Source organism: Monopterus albus, unplaced genomic scaffold (genome assembly GCF_001952655.1).
Source record: "Monopterus albus unplaced genomic scaffold, M_albus_1.0 scaffold313.1, whole genome shotgun sequence".
NCBI lineage: Eukaryota > Metazoa > Chordata > Actinopteri > Synbranchiformes > Synbranchidae > Monopterus > Monopterus albus.
This window is the reverse complement of record NW_018128193.1, coordinates 254458-264554: the sequence shown is the minus strand read 5'-3', so window position 1 is coordinate 264554 and position 10097 is coordinate 254458. Positions and strand designations below refer to the sequence as shown.

Below are 10097 nucleotides of genomic sequence, written 5' to 3'. Positions count from 1 at the left end.
AGGCGGTGTGTGGTGGAGCTGAGGGTAACCAGGGTCCAGAGAAGAGGTCCTATGCGGAGGGAAACCAGAGACGGCGGGGCAGGACAGGAACTCGGGCAAGCGCAGAAAGGAAACAGAGAATAAACAATAACGGTAACATACATAGGGAGGCCTGAAGACAAAGAAAGAACTAGCAGGGGAGTGATCGGTAAGCAGCGTATAAATAAGGAGGGAGACTAACGAGGCGCAGCTGGATAGAATCAGAGAATCGAGGCAGGTGTGTCTCATCATGCAATCAGTGCAAGGGAGCTGGCTAGTGTGAGGGAAGGAAAAGAGGAAGATGCCACCGGGCAAACCTGACACTATCACTGCGGTGTCGTCCGCGAACTTCAGGATGATGTTGTCTTTATGGGAGGCGACACAGTCGTGGGTGAACAGGGTGTAGAGGATGGGACTGAGGACACATCCCTGTGGGGTGCCAGTGTTTGTAACAATGCTGGCTGAACATACTGCAGGGGGTCCAGGGTGTCCGGTATACTGCTCTGAATGCGGGCCAGCACCACATTCTCAAAACACTTCATAATAATTTGGGTGAGTGCCACTGGCCTGTAGTCATTCAGGCTGGTGACTGGGCTCTTCTTGGGAAGGGGGACGATGGTTGTGGTCTTAAAGCAGGTGGGAACAATGCTCTGGCTGAGGGAGAGGTTGAAGATGGTGGTGAGAACATCAGCCAGCTCATTGGCTCATACCCTGAGAGCCCTCCCAAGGATGTTGTCCAGTCCTGCTGCTTTGCGGGGGTTGATCTTCCTCAGAGTATGTAGGTGACCATTTACCACTCAGTGCTGACCTGCATCAAAAAGGAGCAATATTCAAGACCTTATAAATTTTCCTGCACAGTTCCCACATCTAAGGACAGTGTGCATTAGTATATGAAACACAGAAAAGCGTCCTTGAGTTTCATGCACATTAACCGGTTTACACATTGTGCATTAAAATTTTTATGATCAGTCATGATCAATAAAATCCAGGGAGTATCTCACTCTTCCCAGTGATAGCAATGATTCCAATGTCTATTAAGAAGAATTCTAAATTGCATTTAACTTTTGATAAAACATGTTTAAAAAAAGTCATGAAATTTATAAAACTGAGCAAAACATCCCCAGGGCTCAAAATGTGGAATAGCTACCTGTGAAACACCATGGGCAAGTCCACGTCATTTATGCTTTGCCAAAACATCTGAATCAGTATTCCCCCCAAAATAGCTATGGCACACTGCCATATACTCCAATCAGAAAACATGGATGAAGAAATTTTTTTTTTTTTAAAGTTCCACTTTTCTCTTTCAGAAGTGTTCCCAACATAAAAGATGAACTCTTTCAACAGGCCACTCTTTCAAGAGTCCTGAAAGCCACAACTGGCTGTCACTCAAAAGGCAACTTTAGGTGTTGTCAGTGCTGTAACACAGACTGGAAAGTTTGTAAACATCTTGTCATTAGAGCAAATCGTCTCCTAACCACAGGGTTGCAGTTTGATTAATAGTTTCTCCAGTCTGCATGCCAAAGTGTCCTGACACTGACACTGGAAAGACACTGAACCCGTAGTCTGTTAATGGAAAATAGTGTAAAGGACTTTGTACGCTTCCGTGTATAGAAAAAATGTTATTAGAAATTGTATTACTTAGAGCTGTGAATCTTTCACCATAAAACTGCAATCGGAACCAATGACAAAGATTATGCCATGGCTAAACACTATATGGAAGTGAATCATTCATCTGTTGGCCTTGTCATTGTTATGTTGCGAAAACCTCCCAAAAATCATCTTGATGAGCAATGTTTTAGACAAAATAAATGCAATGGTTCCACATTTTTTAGACACTGCTGCCAGTGTGGAACTAGCAATTGTCTTTTTGTGGGGGCAGGTGGAAACAGAGGACCTGTACAGGTACAAATGATTTTGCTGATCACACGATGCATCCTCTATAAAGATGTTCAAAATGTGTCACTTTTTTTTTTTTTTTGACTTCAGAGTTCTGGAGAATATAGAAGCCACCATGGACTGCCATGGTATTTTGCTGAGTCAGAAAACAATTATTCTCACACATGCAAGGATTATTTAAGGTTTTGGGAAACAGCACATCTCCCACACTATCTCCAAATCCAGCGCGCACAGTTTTCTTTTTTGCCACTTCTGTGTGTGAATTACCTAACATGAGAAGCCAATGGCTATCACAGTGTATGTACAAAGGCAACTAAGAAACAACACATACTGTATACACACACCACCTCCAGCTGTGATGAGGTAGAACTGCCATGTAAGCTGTGTTTCTATGGAAACAGCAGGTAACCACAGGAGTCCCTGGTGTTTTTCCCAACTCTCACCTTCTAGACACAGCTGAGGTCTGCTGATAGAAGAGACAGAGAGAGAGCAAGCATATGTGCGACAGTGTTTTCAAATAAACCCCATACAGTTTGCCTCTCTACCTGAGGCCATCACATTCACACTTTAGGACACGAGATGAACGTCTCAACTGCACCTTTTCTCATATCTCCTTGCAGCTCTGTGAAGAGTGGGCATACACTGTACTGTATGTAATGCATTTTATGCTGCACTTAGATGTGCTGAACTCAGCCAGATTGATCCATGGCATTGAAGCAGACAGCTTTCTGGAGCCACATACAGTATATACAGTAGTTGTTTGGGTCTAAAGACAAACAGCAGCAACACCATCATACTAAAGTAACAGCTTTAGCTACTTTCCATCAAAAATAACTAGCAGCCAGTAAAGACTACATATCAGGCATTTAACAGACTTTAAAGCTGTTATTGTCAGTCATTTTATAGTAACATAAAACTAAAGTGGTGTAACTTGTATCAGTGAACCCACAGATTTATCACTCAACTTCTGCATGCTTTATAGTGCATTTTATCTCATTGTTTTGGTTTTCTAGTCCACACATTTACTGTTTAGGTATTGCAGTTTTAACTGTTCAGTGTCACTGATGTCATACAGTATTTATTTACAGTATGCAAGCAACTATTCTTGGCAAAATGAACAGTATTAATCAATTTTGATTCAACAGGAGGCCACAGATACTTCAAATAAATACATATGTTGCTCTGCATCTGCTGGATGCATAAAATATAGCTGTTCACTAAACCCTTAATAAGTGATCATACTGTAAGCCAGTTTATTGTTCACAGCTTGTTCTTGCTATGTCCAATGGCTAAAAATGTTTTATTGGAGGTTCAACCATTTAACTGATTTAATTTTTGACTGTCCTATAACTATTATCTAGATATAGGACTAGCCCTTGTAACTTCCAAGATGTTACCTGGCTATAACATTTATCAATTTATTACCCTCCATTACCTTGTTATTGCTGAGCTGGAATGTCAAGTGCTACCCTTATTCCACATGCGAGTGTGGGTCCACTCAAGGGTATGAGCCATAAAAATAAACATTTTTGAAAATAAAAAAACAAAAAGATTTCCATATGGGACAATACCATCAGGTTTTTTGTTTAAACAATGACATCAATGCCAACTTCCATTACAAAAGTCAGTGATCAAGGTAATTGCTATCATGAAGTAGGTCAAGGTCAAGGTTAAAGGTGAAAGTATTTTTGTCATATGCAGTTAGGAACCGTGTTTCCCTCTACAATGAAATTCTTACTTTGCCGTCCACATGAATGCCACATAAAACAAGTGAAATATAAAGTAGATGAGCAATAACACAAATCTAAATAAATAAGTGCTATGGCACTTTAAAGCAGGAAGTGAAGGAAGCAAATAAAAATACAAACAAGAACACAATATAATGCAGAGAGAATATATGTTACGTGGGAGCCATGGTGTGTAAATACTCAGCAGTGAGTGTGCAATTGTGCATGTGATGTAAACAGTACAGATGGAATTACATGAGATAGATCCTGAGTCAGCTGTTTAGGAGTCTGATGGCAGAGGGAAAGAAAGAGTTTTTCAGTGTAGAGGTCCTGCATTTCACACTATAAACAGTCCGTGATGGTGGTAGATGGGGTCCTTGAGGATGGAGACAGCTTTCCTACGCACCCTGTGGTGGCAAATACTCTTCAGAGAGGGCAGTGGAATCCCGGTGATCTTCTCCACAGTCTTTACCATTCTCTGCAGGCGCTTGTAGTCCATAGCAATAGTGCTGCCATACCAGACAGTGATGCAGCTGGTCAAGATGCTCTCGACGATGCAGCTGTAGAAGCTGTAAAGGATCCTAGGTGACATGCCAAACCTCCTCAGCCTCCTCAGAAAGTACAGCCGCCGTTGGGCCTTCTTGACCAGCTGTGTGGTGTTGTGTCCAAGTGAGGTCCTCACTAATGTGGACCCCCAGGTATTTGAAGCTGTTCACCCTCTCTAGTTCAAGCCCCCAGATGAACAGTGGCTGATGAGATATCCTCTTCTTCCTCATGTCCAGGGTGTCCGGTATATTGCTCTGGATGTGGGGTAGCATCACTCTCTCAAAACACTTCATAATGATTGGGGTGAGTGTCACCGGCCTGTAGTGGTTCAGGCAGGTGACCGGGCTCTTCCTGGGAAGAGGGACAATGGTTGTGATCTTAAAGCAGGTGGGAATGATGCTCTGGCTGAGGGAGAGGTTGAAGATGGTGGTGAGAACATCAGCCAGCTCGCTGGCACATGCCCTGCGAGCCCTCCCAGGGATGTTGTCCAGTCGTCCTGCTTTGCGGGGGTCAATCTTCCTCAGGACCGTGCATACCTGGCTTGGTGAGACAGTTAGTAGAGGGTTGGGTGGTCCAGGTGTGTGCGTGCTTCCTCTCTGTGCTGTAGGTCTCAAAGCGGGTGTAGAAGGTGTTGAGGTCATCCAGCAGGCTGTCTGTGGAGCTGATGATGCTGGTGAGGGTTCTGTAGTCTGTGATATGCTGTAGGCCTTGCAGTCAGCAGTACAATAGAAGCCATTCAGCTTCTCTCTGTACTGCCTCTTGGCCGCTGTGATGACTTTCCTCAGTCTGTAGTTCGCAGCTTTGTACTCCATCACATTGCCAGATCTGAATGCATGAGAGCAAGCACACAGCATGTGGTGTACCTGACTGTTTATCCAGGGCTTCTGGTTGGGAAACCTCCTGACTATGGTGGGCACAATGTTATTAATACAGGTACTAATGTACCCGGTCACATACTCAGCATAATCCTGTAATGCTGACAGAGAAGTAAATGGTCTTATACTTGTATAGCGCCTTTCTACGCTTTTACAGCACACTCAAAGCACTTTCACATTATTTGGCCATTCACCCATTCGCAATCCCAAGCACTCACGCATTCACACACTGGTGACATCACCAGGAGAAACTGGGGGTTCAGTGTCTTGCTCAAGGACACTTCAACATGTTGACTGGACAAGCCGGGAATGCTCCAGTTAGGAAACAACCCGCTCTACCTCCTGAGCCACAGCCGCCCCTGTGCATCTGTCCTTCAAGGTGGCTGCAGTTTTAAACACATCCCATTTTGTCTGGGCAAAACAGTCCTGCAGGGTGCCTTCAGTCTCTGGGGTCCAGAGTTTAATTTGTTTGGTGACAGGGTTTGTTTGTTTCAGTCTTTGTCTGTACACTGGATACAGGAACAAAGAACAGGCCCGGCATTTCAGCAATGAAAACTCCACTTATGGCAAACAGCACTTATAAACAGTCCATACATCTCCACACCATCAGCACAGGGAAGATTGTAATGCTGAGGAGAAAAAGCCCAGAGAGGAGATGTAGTACAAATATGCTGTGGCTGCACCCTTCAGGTCGGAGAAAAGATGACAGTTGTACTCCCAGGCTACTAACCTACACACTTGTGTCAACAAATTCACACTGAATCATTGCTTAAGAGAGCAAGAATAACGTGAACCAGTTTGAAGTGAAAATTAAAAGAGCTAAAATGCGTGAATGTTCACAGGTCTGAATCACAGTCATCTGAGGCAAAGGGATATATGCAAGGTTCTCTCTTTGTGTCAAGGCCAATCAGGATGTGCAGCATCATCCATTCCCTAAGTTTCTCTCTGCCTCTCAACCTGTGTCTGTAAGGAATGATAAAAAGAGAATATGGAGTGAGAATGAAGTGAAGACAGAAACAGCGAGGGCAAAAAAGAGCAAGATAGAGGGATGCAGAAATAGCAAAGCAAGCTCAGACAGAAAAGAGAAAGGAGGTGATGTAGCCAAGGGGCAAAGCCAGAGTGAAAGAGCGGAATGAGAAAATGAGAGAGATAGGGGAAGGCTATAGGAGTGAGAGATTAGTGATGACCTTAAAAACACACAGTCAGCTGGATGCTAAACCCTGAGGCCTTGACTATGTGTGTGTAGGTGTTTTCATTTGGTCACATGACGCATGAGATCGAGGGTTGTTTCAGCACAAGCAGCTGCTGTTACTGACTTTTAGATCATGTAAAGGTATCATCATACGGGAAAAAAAAATGAGATCAGATGGTACACACACATGCATTCAGTTATTGGACTGAGCAATACCATTTCTTAAAAACCAACATATACTCATTTGCTGTAGAAAGCCATATTGCTGATGCTAAGACCAGGCTAGCCTCTGTTACTTAGCACAGCCTCACTGATCTGTTTTTTCCTTATCAGAAACCATAAATTGGAGTTAAAAATTACAGTGTCAGTGAAAATGTACCTGCAAGGCAGCACAATCCTATGGGCCTGTGGTAAATGCTGTTCTTTAAAGTGGAAATACTGAATAAATAAGACCGATTTAGGATAGTACCATCCTTGTCTTGGCAAATGGAGCTAATCATATGACATGGTTTGATTTGTAATATTGCAAATGTCAGTGTGATTTTGAATAAGCTTTTCGAACAGAACCCCAGCTGTCATGATGTAAATCAAAGCTACACTTACTATTTTTGTATGAACAGTATCTAAAATTAGAACTGAACACAGTGTTAAATGGATCATTTGTAGTGGCAAACCCAGTGAACCAACCATCTCTGCATTGACCCTCTTCTCTACACTTTTATTTTTTATGTTACCCCATATTTGAAGGCATTGCATTTTCAACAACCCACATCTTTTTTTTGCCAAATCCCACTCATGGATAGATTTTTCCATATTTTTGTTCGAGGTTTGAGAATAGTTGGTGAACAGTGATCTATCTAGCGAGTTAAAGGACAAACAATTCTAAACTAGAAAAATGCATTTTCTGAAGAAAATACATATGGATGCTGAGTGCTGAAAGATCGCTCTGAAAATGCTGAACATTTTGACACCTGAATGGTTTTGCAAGCTGAAATTATGCTGTAGTAGAATTTTCCCATTCATTTGAATGGGACAAGATTTTCAAATTAAACCTAAATATTTCAAATGTATGAAGTTTTGAAAAATTCTGAAGAGAAACATGGATGTCCTTGAAGAGCTGAAAACTTTGATAACTGAAATTAGGTTGAAGTAGAATTTTCCCATTCATTTGAATGGGACAAGATTTTCAAATTAAACCTAAATATTTCAAATGTATGAAGTTTTGAAAAATTCTGAAGAGAAACATGGATGTCCTTGAAGAGCTGAAAACTTTGATAACTGAAATTAGGTTGAAGTAGAATTTTCCCATTCATTTGAATGGGACAAGATTTTCAAATTAAACCTAAATATTTCAAATGTATTAAGTTTTGAAAAATTCTGAAGAGTAGCATGAATGTCCTTGAAGAGTTGAACATTTTAATAGCTGAAATTATACTGAAGTAGAATTGTACCTTCCATTTGAATGGAGAAAAATTTTCAAAATAAAGCTAAATATTTCAAAAGTATGACATTTAGAAATATTTTGAAGAGAAGCATGAATGTCCTTGAAGAGTTCAACATTTTGATACTGGAAAGAGCTAAAAGTATGCTGAAGTAAAATTATCCCATTCATTTGAATTGGGCAGGATTTTCAGAATAAAGCTAAATATTTTAAAAGTACTGTAGGAAGTTTAGAAAACCTCTGAATAGATGCATGACTGTCCTTGAAGAGCTGAACATTTTGATAGCTGAAATAGCTGAAAGTATGCAAAAGTAAAAAAATACAATAATTGGAAAACATAGTATGGATGCTGAATCAGCATCCATACAATGAATGGTAATGTTTACTCCATGTCTGCTGAATGTGTGATGTGGCAGTGTGGCACAGTGGGTAGAAATAACGGGCCCAAACTCTAGATCAACTTAACAGGTTCCAACAATGCCACCCAGGAAAATTTCACCCAAAAAAGCATGCATCTCTAATGGGTAGCGATGGGACTCCATTCAAACAATTTAGACACCTTATTAATAGAACACATTAAAAAGCTACCAAGAAAATACATTAAAGAAACACACATAACCAATATATTAGGTAAACATTACACAGTAACTAGACTGCACAATAATGTCAACCACTACTTCAGGGTGTCAACGCAGAATTTACCCAGCCCAGCAGACAAAATTAATACATTTCAAGCCAAAAACATTCAAATTATACAAACACAAAGAATTCAAATCTAGAGCAACTAAAGGATTACAAGCCCAAACATAAACCCAATCCACTGCATGAATATTTCTCCATGTGGGTGACACAGCGTCAAAAGAAAGAAAAAAAACTTAAGAGTTGTGCACACACTGTCTCCAGCGCGCACATAGCGAGTCAGAGCATCAGCCTTCCCAAGGGAAAGAACAACATGGGAGAAAGAGGCCCCTCATAGCACGCTCACTGTGTACAAAATCCTAATGCCAGAAGGTGAAAGCGCAGCTTAAACACAAGGGAAGGGGGCGTCAAACTATGCCACAGCTTGATCGTTCAGGAAAGACAACGGTGCAATCAGCAGCAATCTCCAGCCAACAAAGCAGCCAGCCTGTCATGCCACAAACCAAACATAAAATCATTAAACCTCTAATGCTATGCAAACAGCATGCAACGAGGAAGGTACATACCTTATGATTACGGAGTAATTTGCCCGAAAGACAAAACATGCAGCACACCACCACCACAATATACAAATCAAGTAATAATGTGACTTTTCAAGAATTTATTGAGCTCAAAGAACTGAACAAAAAGTCTGTCATTCTTCCACATATTTGTATGGATGCTGATTCAGCATCCATACTATGTTATCCTGTTCATTACTGTATGGTTGCTGATTCAGCATTCATAGGTTTTCCGTTTTTATTGTGTGGAAGCTATGCAGCCACACTCGTTTTCCATTTTTATTATTATTGTGTGGATGCTATGAAGCCACACTCTTGTCTTCTGTTTTTATTATGTGGATGGTATGCAGCCACACTCTTGTCTTCTGTTTTTATTGTGTGGATGCTATGCAGCCACACTCTTGTTTTCCAATTTTTATTTTTATTATTGTGTAGATGCTATGCAGCCACACTCTTGTTTTTCAATTATTATTGTATGCATGCTGACTCAGCATCCATACTATGTTGTCCAATTATTTATTGTATGGATGCTGATTCAGCATCCATACTATGTTCTCCAATTATTTCTTCCGTACGTTTTATGGCCCTTAACTACTTCCATATACTTTCAGCTAGAAAAACCATTCTGGTATCAAAATGTTCAGCTTTTTAAGGACATTATTGGATCTCTTCAGAATTTTTCCTAAACTTTATACTTTTAAAACTATTGTTAGAAATTAACCCGATTCTTTTGTTGGAAGCACAAAAGGACTGTTTAAAATCAACAGAAGGTTTACTGAAAGCCTGAGCACAGGTAGGCCTAACAGCACTGAGATCAGACAGACAGAGCTCCCACAGGAATTCCATTCTCTGAACCCCCAAATTAAGTTCTACAATACATTTTATCTTCTTAGGCTGCTCCGCCCTGGACAGGGGTGCAACCTTCAATAGTTTGTGATCTTATTGGTCATTTGGTGTGAGCCGGAGCTCGCACTTCCATGTTGAAATATGGTAAATCTAGGTATGTGTGTGTGTGGGTGTTGGTGTGTGTCTCCGGCACCCAGATCTTGATCTCAAGGTGCAATCATCAATGGGTGGCCTGAGTTGCAGGCCCCCTGTGTGTGCGATGCTAATAAGTATGTTCAGGCAACACACTTAATGCAGATATCTCTGAAGATGTCCTCAAAGCCTGCTTTAAGCAAAGCTTGGGATATGCTAAGTGAA

General features: G+C 41.2%; 1 protein-coding gene across 4 annotated transcripts in view; it reads left to right on the top strand.

Annotated features, from left to right (window-relative positions):
- dlgap3 (discs, large (Drosophila) homolog-associated protein 3) overlaps positions 1-10097 on the top strand; it is a 156886-nt gene that overhangs the window by 123765 nt on the left and 23024 nt on the right. The gene's annotated exons all lie outside the window — the stretch shown is intronic.